Below are 12,501 nucleotides of genomic sequence, written 5' to 3' on the forward strand. Positions count from 1 at the left end.
AAGGTGCACGTGCCCGTCGACCTGGGACCGGACCGCAGCGACGCACGGATGCACGCCAAGACCGTAGGATCCTACGCAGTGCCGTAGGGGACTGCACCGCCACTTCCCAGCAAATTAGGGACACTGTTGCTCCTGGGGTATCGGAGAGGACCATTCGCAACCGTCTCCATGAAGCTGGGCTACGGTCCCGCACACCGTTAGGCCGTCTTCCGCTCACGCCCCAACATCGTGCAGCCCGCCTCCAGTGGTGTCGCGACAGGCGTGAAAGGAGGGACGAATGGAGACGTGTCGTCTTCAGCGATGAGAGTCGTTTCTGCCTTGGTGCCAATGATGGTCGTATGCGTGTTTGGCGCCGTGCAGGTGAGCGCCACAATCAGGACTTCATACTACCGAGGCACACAGGGCCAACACCCGGTATCATGGTGTGGGGAGCGATCTCCTACACTGGCCGTACACCTCTGGTGATCGTCGAGGGGACACTGAATAGTGCACGGTACATCCAAACCGTCATCGAACCCATCGTTCTACCATTCCTAGACCGGCAAGGGAACTTGCTGTTCCAACAGGACAATGCACGTCCGCATGTATCCCGTGACACCCAACGTGCTCTAGAAGGTGTAAGTCAACTACCCTGGCCAGCAAGATCTCCGGATCTGTCCCCCATTGAGCATGTTTGGGACTGGATGAAGCGTCGTCTCACGCGGTCTGCACGTCCAGCACGAACGCTGGTCCAACTGAGGCGCCAGGTGGAAATGGCATGGCAAGCCGTTCCACAGGACTACATCCAGCATCTCTACGATCGTCTCCATGGGAGAATAGCAGCCTGCATTGCTGCGAAAGGTGGATATACACTGTACTAGTGCCGACAATGTGCATGCTCTGTTGCCTGTGTCTATGTGCCTGTGGTTCTGTCAGTGTGATCATGTGATGTATCTGACCCCAGGAATGTGTCAATAAAGTTTCCCCTTCCTGGGACAATGAATTCACGGTGTTCTTATTTCGATTTCCAGGAGTGTATATACTTCTATATCATATCAGAATATAGATGTTGCATGTATTCGTAACAGTAACTAACCAAAATTTTACTTTATTTTAATAGACGTTGATGTAAACATAGCGCAGGCGTCGTGTAACACGCCATATAGAATGTGTAAACAATAGTGGTAGTGATTGTACTACGTAACCGTAGATTGCTGGATCAACAAATACGCCGAGAGAAGGTGAAGAATCAGAAGCCTGATGGGCTTTAAGAACAACAGAAAGAAAAGAAAATATTTTATTAACATCTACACTAGCAAAACTGATGTATAGCTGCAGCGAAATAATTTAGCACTATACTATGAGGATTAGATAGATGGGCGCCAGTGTGTTGTATCATTTCGTCACTTTTTCCACTGTTCATGAGTAGTCCGTAGATAAGTTCCTGTTTACTGTACTAGCACACGACTATCAGTCAAACTCAGACAGAAACGTAACTAACGAATAATACTTCAGGGAGATAGAAAAATTATCAGAAATTGGAGATTTGCTCATCAATTTGGTCCTATGGAACTTGCCATGTAAATAATAATAAAAAAATGCAATTTTGTCGTATGATGACGCGGTTGGAGAGCGTAGCTGTTATTTGAAGACAAATGTTGGTGGTTTTGGGATAGCAACCAGCCACAAATTTACTTTCAGTTCATTTATTCAAAGGGTACCGTTACTGGTTTCTAATCGTTGTGATTAGTCTTCAGACGGTTTACAAGCTTTCATTATAACATGTGGTGTGGTTTTTACAGATTAATTGTCCTAAAATATAAATAATACATAGTTATAAGCACGGCGCACACAGATGATTGCATTACATATTTTCGTTGCATGTGACTTAAGTGAAATGTCGGTTTGGAGAGTTTGTTTTCATAACATTCGTCCAACAGATGTGAATTCATTACCACTGCATTCACATTGTTGCACACGTGAGAAAAATTTACGTCTAGAACAATAAGAATGCAGTGGCAATGTATTCACACCTGTTGACGAATGTTATGAAAACACACTCCAAACCGACATTTCACGTACGTCACAAGCAACGAAAATCTGTAACGCAAACCATCTGTGTGTGGCGTGCTTATAATTATGTATTATTTATATTTTAGGACAATTAATCTGTAAAAAACGCATCACATGTTATAAAGAAAGCGTGTAAACCGTCTAAGAATTAATCACAACTAATCGAAACCGGTAATTGTTCCCTTTGAGTAAACGAACTGAAAGTAAATTTGTGACTGGTTGTTGTCCCAACAACACGAAAATAAAAAAAATAAATAATTGCAGCCAAGTACTTTGCAGGCGAACGTCCGTAGCTGTGAACTCTTTTGTCTGGGTGGAAGGCAGATACGTGGAAGGTGGAACACAAATGTAGGAAGCTGACTATCTAGCTGTGATGATTTTGCGACAAAGCACAAAGATAACGCAGTGCAAAAGGAGACTTCTTTTGCACTGCGAGGTTGGGGAGTTTCACAGAACTGAGGTCAGACTGCAGCGATCGAACGAATCGGTGCTGTAAAGCAATAGCTTGAGATCAATGTCACAGTCACATACTTTACGACTGAGCATTCGCTTGGTCGAATCCGTATTTCTATGTGAATTACAATGTACTTTGAAGCTCAAGCACGTGCTCACACGTACATCTGCTCTTTCACTCTCTTTAACACACACACACACACACACACACACACATACACACATCAAGAGAGAGAGAGAGAGAGAGAGAGAGAGAGAGAGAGAGGAAAGCGGGCGGGGAGCCCGAAGGTCGAACAGAAACAAATAGGGCGACGCAGATGAAAAAAAAAAAAAGAAAAGGAACGGAGGGGTAGAGCTCGGAGTAGATTGGATGACAAAGAGCGTGACGCGAATCTAATGTGTACTCGAGGGCCAGCACTCATGTATACGGCGATGATGCACTTGACTGGGAAGAGGTATTGATTTAACGACGGCAATAAGGCACGCTTCAAAGCTCTTCCATTGTGCTGAACAACATGTTAATATACGGAAAAGTCACCCTTGCAGATTTAGCCTGCCTACGGGTGTGGTTACTGGTTTTAGTTGATCGTCTGGAGATGGCTATGGTTGCACAAATTATTTCACAAGCAAAGTACCGAATATTAAGCGAGAAAACTTAGATAATATCTGTGGCAAACAGAGAGATCAAGGAGGGGGGGGGGGGGGGGGGAACATCCTGTTGTTTGGGTGAAAAGAATGGTATCTGGAATGGAAGAGAGAACAGAACTTTGTGATCTGAGCGTGTTGGTATACACATTGGCGGCTCGCGAGTGTATCACAAATTTTTAGATTAACAAAATTTGAGAGTGTGAAATTAATGTCATCTACTGTAAGCAGTTTGCTTATCAACAAATTTGTACAACTACAGTCACTGCGAATAATAATAATAATAATAATAATAATAATATGCATAACTAAGATGCATAACTTATCTGACAAAAGAATAATAATTGTTTTGTGAAATTTTGTTGGTTTTTACATAATTAAATACAGTTTAGGGCAATAGCGAAATAATGTGTAAGCTTTCTCAACTCTCCATTTCGCATTTTTGTGTAAGTGGGATTTTTCGCCCTTTTCAATTTTTTCGGATAAATCTACAACATCCCTAATAGATGTATTAGTACACTAATTACTTCCGAGCTGTAAATCAGATATTTTTACGCTGTATCCACACAATAACTTGTGTCAAATGTTCGCTTGTAGGCACGCTTATTTCATTTTGTTACTCTCAATCAAAGAATTTGTTCTCGGAGGCCCTGATTCGTTTGTGGCTAACTTTTCCTGGTAATTTATTTTTACGTTCAAAGAATGAGATTTTCACTCTGCAGCGAAATGTGCGCTGATATGAAACTTTTTGAGTGATTAAAACAGTATGCAGGACCGAGACTTGAACACGGGACCTTTACCTTTTGCAGGGAGGTGTTCTACCAACTGAGCCACCCAACTACGACTCACGACCTCTTCTCACTGCTTCACTTTTCTGTTAGCATTTAAAATAGTCAACATACTACATGTTTACACTGGACATGAAAGTCGATTCCCGCACAGTAAATAACCAACTCCAAATACAAAGTACCTTTTGTGGAAATGATTAAACTCAAGTAATAATGTTTTCCAGCACTGTCAGTTGACTAGAATAAATTGAGGCGCTGAGATCTATAAGGACCTAAATCACACTGCCGTTGATCCTACATTTAAATGAATATCAGGGAAACCAGTGACAGTGTTTTTCGTGAATTTTCATATACAGTATATAGTGTAGGCCAATAGCATAGACAAACCTGGCTCCCCATAAGATCAACAGCTTTCAGAAGCATAAAGAAAAGCTACAGTTTCACAATCGACGGTAATGTGATTTAGACCCTTAAGATATCCGGCGCCTCAGATGGATAATTGTATGATAAACTTAATAGCTTAATATACTATAACTCATTCAGAAACGCACAAAATAGGTTTACTGTTACTACAACTTTAATATATACTGACGTCCGATCCAATCTTACTACGGTATACGGTGAGTAAATTAGTATACCTGTGTGCTATCATCTAGCCAGATTTATGCCGAGCTAACGGAGGTAAGAGACGGCCACAGTGTGGCACAACCTGATGACACTGGCGTAAACTGTAAGGCGTCAGACAAATCCAACACCTTCCACGAAAACCCAGACATCATAAGCAAATCTAGTAGTATGTCACATAGCTCCAAATAAATCGTGACATTAAATTAACCAAAGTAATACGAGTAACTGGTGAGCAAATGGAATACCACAGACTAACACAAGAATGCCTAAATGCATGCCATTCCTTCCCACTGTGAGACAGACGCAGGTCCGAAGGGAGAAACTAGAACAGAAACCGAGAGCAGAACCGTGTTAAGCTAGAAGGCCCTACGATAAGGGACGGACTGGACACCCACGTTGCCAGCTTACCACTAGGACAACCCCAGCTTCACGTTTTAGCGTGGGGCTTTTTCATGTCTCTGTCACGTCAAGGACCCCCCCCCCCCCCAGCCCATGTTAAAAGCTCGAGCCCTCCAGAAGAACGGTATAGATCTTACGATAACACGAAAAGGGCCACACCACCCGCAAGTTTCAGCGTGAGACTTTTTCGCGTCTCTGTTCCGTTAGGACCACCCCCCAAGCCCATGTTAAAAGCTCAAGCCCTCCAGAAGAAAGGTATGGATCTTACGATAACGCTAAAAGGACCACACCAGCTGCAAGTTTTAGCATGAGATTTTTTCGCGTCTCTGTTACGTTGCAAACTTTAAAAATATTGCCCCACCACGAAAAGTATAACGTTTCTCATTGGATAGAATTTTTGTAGGCGGAGCTTAAGGTTAACATTGAGACCCTCATTGGTCAGATGAAAACACAGCCAGATGTTTTTTTTTTTAAACCATCTTCGGTAAATTGTACAGGGTTATTACAAATGATTGAAGCGATTTCACAGCTCTACAATAACTTTATTATTTGAGATATTTTCACAGTGCTTTGCACACACATACAAAAACTCAAAAAGTTTTTTAGGCATTAAAAAATGTTCGATATGTGCCCCTTTAGTGATTTGGCAGACATCAAGCCGATAATCAAGTTCCTCCAACACTCGGCGCAGCATGTCCCCATCAATGAATTCGAAAGCATCGTTGATGCGAGCTCGCAGTTCTGGCACGTTTCTTGGTAGAGAAGGTTTAAACACTGAATCTTTCACATAGCCCCACAGAAAGAAATCGCATAGGGTTAAGTCAGGAGAGCGTGGAGGCCATGACATGAATTGCTGATCATGATTTACACCACGACCGATCCATCGGTTTTCCAATCTCCTGTTTAAGAAATGCCGAACATTATGATGGAAGTGCGGTGGAGCGCCATACTGTTGAAAGATGAAGTCGGCGCTGTCGGTCTCCAGTTGTGGCATGAGCCAATTTTCTAGCATGTCCAGATACACGTGTCCTGTAACGTTTATTTCGCAGAAGAAAAAGGGGCCGTAAACTTTAAACCGTGAGATTGCATAAAACACGTTAACTTTTGGTAAATTGCGAATTTGCTGCATGAATGCGTCAGGATTCTCTACCGCCCAGATTCGCACATTGTGTCTGTTCACTTCACTATTAAGAAAAAATGTTGCTTCATCACTGAAAACAAGTTTCGCACTGAATGCATCCTCTTCCATGAGCTGTTGCAACCGCGCCGAAAATTCAAAGCGTTTGACTTTGTCATCGGGTGTCAGGGCTTGTAGCAATTGTAAACGCTAAGGCTTCTGCTTTAGCCTTTTCCGTAAGATTTTCCAAACCGTCGGCTGTGGTACGTTTAGCTCCCGGCTTGCTTTATTCGTCGATTTCCGCGGGCTACGCGTGAAACTTGCCAGCACGCGTTCAACCGTTTCTTCGCTCACTGCAGGCCGACCCTTTGATTTCCCCTTACAGAGGCATCCAGAAGCTTTAAACTGCGCATACCATCGCCGAATGGAGTTATCAGTTGGTTGAACTTTGTTGAACTTCGTCCTGAAGTGTCGTTGCACTGTTACGGCTGACTGATGTGAGTGCATTTCAAGCACGACATACGCTTTCTCTGTTCCTGTCGCCATTTTGTCTCACTGCGCTCTCGAGCGCTCTGGCGGTAGAAACCTGAAGTGCGGCTCTAGCCGAACAAAACCTTACGAGTTTTTCTACGTATCTATAGTGTGTCGTGACCATATGTCAATGAATGGAGCTACAGTGAATGTATGAAATCGCTTCAATCATTTGTAATAGCTCTGTAGCAAGGAGAAGTTAGGAGAGAGTTGCTTGCGAGACGGCGAGGTGAGCGGAGCTGCGCCGGCCGCAGCCCCCTGACGAACACCGAAAAGGTAATGAACGCAAGCGATGCCGCATTTTTGAGCGCATAAGTCTTCACTCAGAACTGCCCAAGTCTCACCTGTTACATCCCCTTTTTACGCAATACTAGTGTCGATCGTCAATTAAATCTCATGGTGTTCACATTTGCCACTTGAAGTAAAAATCTGAAACGCGATGAGTTTTCGGTTATATAGTTATTGAGAAGCCACATCAGCCAATGTAATTTACGACAAGTTAGATAAGTAATTAAAGATAATTAAGGGTCACTGTGGACCATTTTAATAGTTTTTCTCTCTTGTGAAACTTAATTTAAACCTAGGTTATAGATGTGATATGCCATAGGTCATCCTTCGATCCATTGTAGAACTTGGAAACACATTCAGGGAATATTTGTTCACATTTTAGTTGAACGCAGTTGGTTTTTACCATCCTGTATTAAAACATTTCCTTTTATCAATAGTGCAATTTATAAAATATGTTTTTGTGAGTAGCATAAAATTTCCGGCCGGCTGGAGTGGCCGTGCTGTTCTGGGCGCTGCAGTCTGGAGCCGAACGACCGCTACGGTCGCAGGTTCGAATCCTGCCTCGGGCATGGATGTGTGTGATGTCCTTAGGTTTAATTAGTTCTAAGTTCTAGGCGACTGATGACCTCAGAAGTTAAGTCGCATAGTGCTCAGAGCCATTTGAACCATTTTGAGCCAATAAAATTTCCAATGGTAAACTTAACTGCTTTTTCGACGTTATTTTACCAGCTAACTAAAAATAGGAAAGCCTTGAACCCCTTCCACTAAATTTAGTTAGTATTAAGATTATTTCACAGGAAGTGCAGTAGAGCTGACGCTGAAATCATTAAGTATTTGGTTATATCTTCGCTAGTCTCAATGACCTCTTATGAACTGTACATGTCATGTGTGGTCTGGCGTCTCCTTACCAGCAACAAGTCCCAGGTTCAAACTAGTCAATTCCCTAAAAAACACACTCAGAGCGTCGTTGCGCGAAAGTGGTAGGGAGACACGATATAGAACAATCAGACACCACGTGGAATCTTAGACAACTTCCAGTTGAGTGGCACATTGTAAACCGTGCACATTGTTTATGAAATCCGCATTTAGGTATCGCGAGTTAGCGCGCGAAGAAGCTCCGTAAAACTTCACGACTGAAGGTGTGCTGACCACCCGGACGACAGGTTTCACGGAGACTAGAGGAATAGTAGCGAGGTAGATTTAAGGGCCGCATAATTCAGACTGCGGGAGCTGTGTTACACTTGACAGCGGTCTCAGAAAAATAACCAGTAAACGCTAAGGTGTCGAAAGTTAGGGTGCTCACATGCGCTTGAGCTCCTTCACAGCAGCCACCATTGGGTATACAACTTACACAGATGGCCATAGCCTAACGAGCGATGTTCGTGAAAGAACATATGGCAGAAGTTTTTATTTGAGAATACCAACATAAAAATTTGCACTTCTAGCAGAAGTCTTCGTGATCTTTATTTGGAAATCAGACTAAAATACTAGTACACAGTAGCAATGGAATCGTAGTTGTGGACGGAAACTAGGATCATAGGAGAGACGTCACTGTAATCCATTCTAATACATAAGGCAGAGACGTTGTAAACATTGATCTTCAAAAGTTCTTGACTAATTTACTTCTAATTTTCACATGATCGGCGAACAAACATTCGGACGTCCATGGGCTATATAATTTTTAATACTTATTCTATGCAAATTGTATACATAAAGGGCAAATGTTTTACCAGAATTCTCGAAATGTTTTTGACCGACTTGCTTCAATTTTGTGTATGATGTGATAATAATGATTGGAACCGACATAGGCTACATATTTCTTTAAACAATAGTTTAGAGGTTCCCTGTTAAAACGAACGCAGAGAAAGAAAAAGCTACTGTATATTTTACTATGGAAATATGCCGTTTCATTGTTTTTGTCGTTGTGATTTTAATTATGATAGCAGGGCAAATAGACCTTCACAAAAATTGCTTTTCCCATATGTATTGTTTCTCAGTACATATAATTTTAAACAAAAATCGTATGCACAACAATGTACTTTTTTTCTGAGTCGGGTTTGCGTGCCATAATAGGACATTTAAACAGTTACATAAATTTTTCACTTGGCCCTCTGTACGTCGCACTTCCACGAACAGACAGTTCAGAAAACAAGTTTGTGCTGATACTATACAGTACCAAAAACATGAAAAATGTTGTGTATTATGAATATTTGTAATTGTACTTCGTACAAGAAAAACTTAAAACATTACAAACCAAAAACGAAAACAAAGGATTGTTTTTCATTGATAATCTGGACGATTTACCACCATTTTGAGTTCCGTACCTTCAAGGTAGGTGGTAGCAACAAGGAACCGAAATATGGATCCAGACATAATTCTCATAGATATCCGATATTAGGACGTATATCCATTTCTCATGCATATTTATCAATTGCGAAGCATTGCAGGATCTCCATCCCACATTTGTGTATTATGCGCTTCTTTTGCGTACGTTGATCGCTAATTTCACCCAACTCTGAGATTTCAGATCCTGTTCTGCACTTGTCTTCTTACTGTTTCATCGTGACTTCATAGTCACTCCATCCTTTTACTACTTTTAATTTACGTTCTCAGAACCATTTGAGGATTCTGTTTTTATTTAACATGTATTCCTGTGCCTCTTCTGCTTTCTATGCACACATTGCAAACACTGCATGATATACACTCTATATACTAGTATCTTTGCACTCCATAGTATGTTCACATATTTTCAGATTTTGCAATCCGTCTATCACGCCTGATACACGAGATTTAAATGTTTATATCATTATTTCACCAGATTTATAACGTGTATATTACATGGAAAACATACAAATTTACACTGCCACATGTAAATGCTCTTACACAGCTTGTCACAGCTTTATATTACAGAGTGGATTACAACATCCCATGTAAGTAGCTTTGAAATTTACATTTTCAACGCTTGTCGCTTTAATATTTACATGTATTATATATGACGACTGAATGCTTTCAGAAAGCTTTAATATGACTATGTGCCGAAATTGTTATATTTTAACAGCCTAAAGAGGTATGGTTCTATTTAAAAATTTCACAACGGTCATGGACCCAGCGATCATAAAATTTCTGGATTCATAGCCCAGAAAGGTAATGAGTAATATGTTAACATATCAGCATCAGCGAGAAAAAAATGATCAAAATTACAGAAAGTATCTACTTCAACAAACAATGACTGAAATCAAAAGTGATTCACAAATACGTTCATGTGAAAGTAGACTCTAAAACCTATGTCAAACAGAGCAGTGAGTGCTTCTAGATTAAATGTGAAATACGTAAGAAGTTCAAACAGAAAGTCAAGTTAAATAAAAAATATATACTTGGTCCATATGGCACTAGAAGAGCAACTGCTACTTACCAGTACGACGTAAAGTTTGCGGTCATCCATGGTTATGTACACTTAATAAACAAAGAAGTACGTTTGAGACATTCTAAGAAATCTAGTAGACTGAAAGGCCAAAATGAACCTTACCCGCCACAAAACTCAAGTTATGAATGTAATTTTAACTATATTGAGAGAATTGCTAATTTGACTGGCCAATAGCGAGATAGCCATTTTAAACAAGGGCCTAAAATAGGTAGAATTGTTAGGAAAATAATTGCCAAAAACGAAAAAATTGCCTTAGATAGGGCCCAGTTACCGTTGTTAGAACGGGGTAGAATCATAGTTAAGTTGGAAATATTATCGCTGCTCACATAAACCGAGATGAAGAGAATACCAGCTACACAGGCAAGGAAAGCCAGATAGCTCGAATTTAACAAGAAAGTAGTTGACAATGCTATTGCCCTCATGGTGGATAAAGGGAATAGTTTGGTATTTCTCAATCGAGACCATTACGTCAATAAAGTACGTGATTTCATCTCTGCCAATGGCATTTTAAAGTGAAATAACCATCCAGCTAACAAACTTAACGCCATAGTTAGAAAAGAGGTGGAGAAGTGTGATTTATATTTTTTCTGAAATAGATAGCATACATATCTCCGTTATGAACCTATGCACCCCTGCCTTTTGTGCTGAAAGTAAGATCAATAAAAGTGGTATTTCAGTTCATCTCGTTGCTAATTAGAGAGTCCTGCCTATAAAATCAAGGAAAAATTACATACATAACTTAAATAACATCATGCTTTCGAAGAAAAGTACACTGTTAAAAATTCTCTTATACTATCAGACTTAATTAAAAACATCACCAGTCCTGCTAACGGTAAATTTGTATCCTTTGACGTAGTTAATTTATTTACTAATATTCCCATTCAAGACACTATTGAAATCATAAACGACAACCTTTCCCAACACATGAACGTCAGTGTAGAAGAATTTAATGAGCTCATTAGCTTATTACGTCTGATACTCTCCTACATCTAACTAAGTTTAACTATGACCTTTCTTCACAACCGAAAGTCATTGCCACGAATCTTGAATTCCCCAAGCGAATGCAATAGAATTGAATATTATAGTGAACATGTGGATGACATATTTGTGTTACTTAGAGAATCACTCAGTGACACTGACATTAGGTTAGCACAACTCAAAATAATGCACAGTTAAATTTTCTATATCGAGTTAAAAAAGCGACATGTATTTAACTTTTTGGGCAGTCTATAAAGAAAGATAATGGTATTGATAGATTTCGCATCTATCGTAAGCCCACTTAAACTGATAATGTCATACATAGTAATTCCAGCCTCCAAGAGCCCACAAGAAGGAATTTTTCCATTCTACGCTTCACAGACCAATCAGTCTGAATAACGGTTTCACTGCACAACCTTTGATAAAACGTTTAACGAAAATCGTGAATCACAATATTACTGAAGAGACCACATACCAGGAAGAAGAAGCTAAACCAAATATATGTCGCTACCATACATCATATCTGTTTCTAAAAGAATCGCTGAACCATTTCGTAACATAAAAGTAAGAATAGGCTTCCGTACTGACAACACTTCAGATCCTACCAGAGGTCATATTATCCAAGACAACAAACATTACACACAATCTGGAATTTATAATATCAACTGTGAAGAATGCAATAACTTTTATATAGGACAAACTGGTAGAAGATTTAACATTCGTTTCAGAGAACACAGTAAAACCAAGAATAATTGTAGATTATTGTTTGCAAATCATATTCGAGCGACTAAATACAAGCTAGATAACTTAGAAAGCTCTTTAGAAATACGCCATAGTCTCGAAAAAAGAAAGTCTGATTGTTTAGAAGAGATTGAAATCTATAGGGCATTTTTAGGCACCAGTCAGAATACATTTTGAATGAGCAGATTGATCTAAAAAATACGGAATTCTTAAATGGTTGAGAAAAATTTTTCAATTTGAGCTTCAAAAAAATTTGATTGACTTTAGGTGCGTTAATCTTAGCAAGTATTCTAGAACGTGCTACGCTTTTTACCAATTTGCACCTGTTTCTTCCCTACATTCATGTATCACTTGTTTCGCGTACTTGGACCGCTATTTTCATCTGTATCTGAGATTTTAGACCTTCTTCTGTACTTGTGTTTTCTGGGTACTGTTTCATCGTGACTTGATAGTCACTT

Source organism: Schistocerca gregaria, chromosome 8 (genome assembly GCF_023897955.1).
Source record: "Schistocerca gregaria isolate iqSchGreg1 chromosome 8, iqSchGreg1.2, whole genome shotgun sequence".
NCBI lineage: Eukaryota > Metazoa > Arthropoda > Insecta > Orthoptera > Acrididae > Schistocerca > Schistocerca gregaria.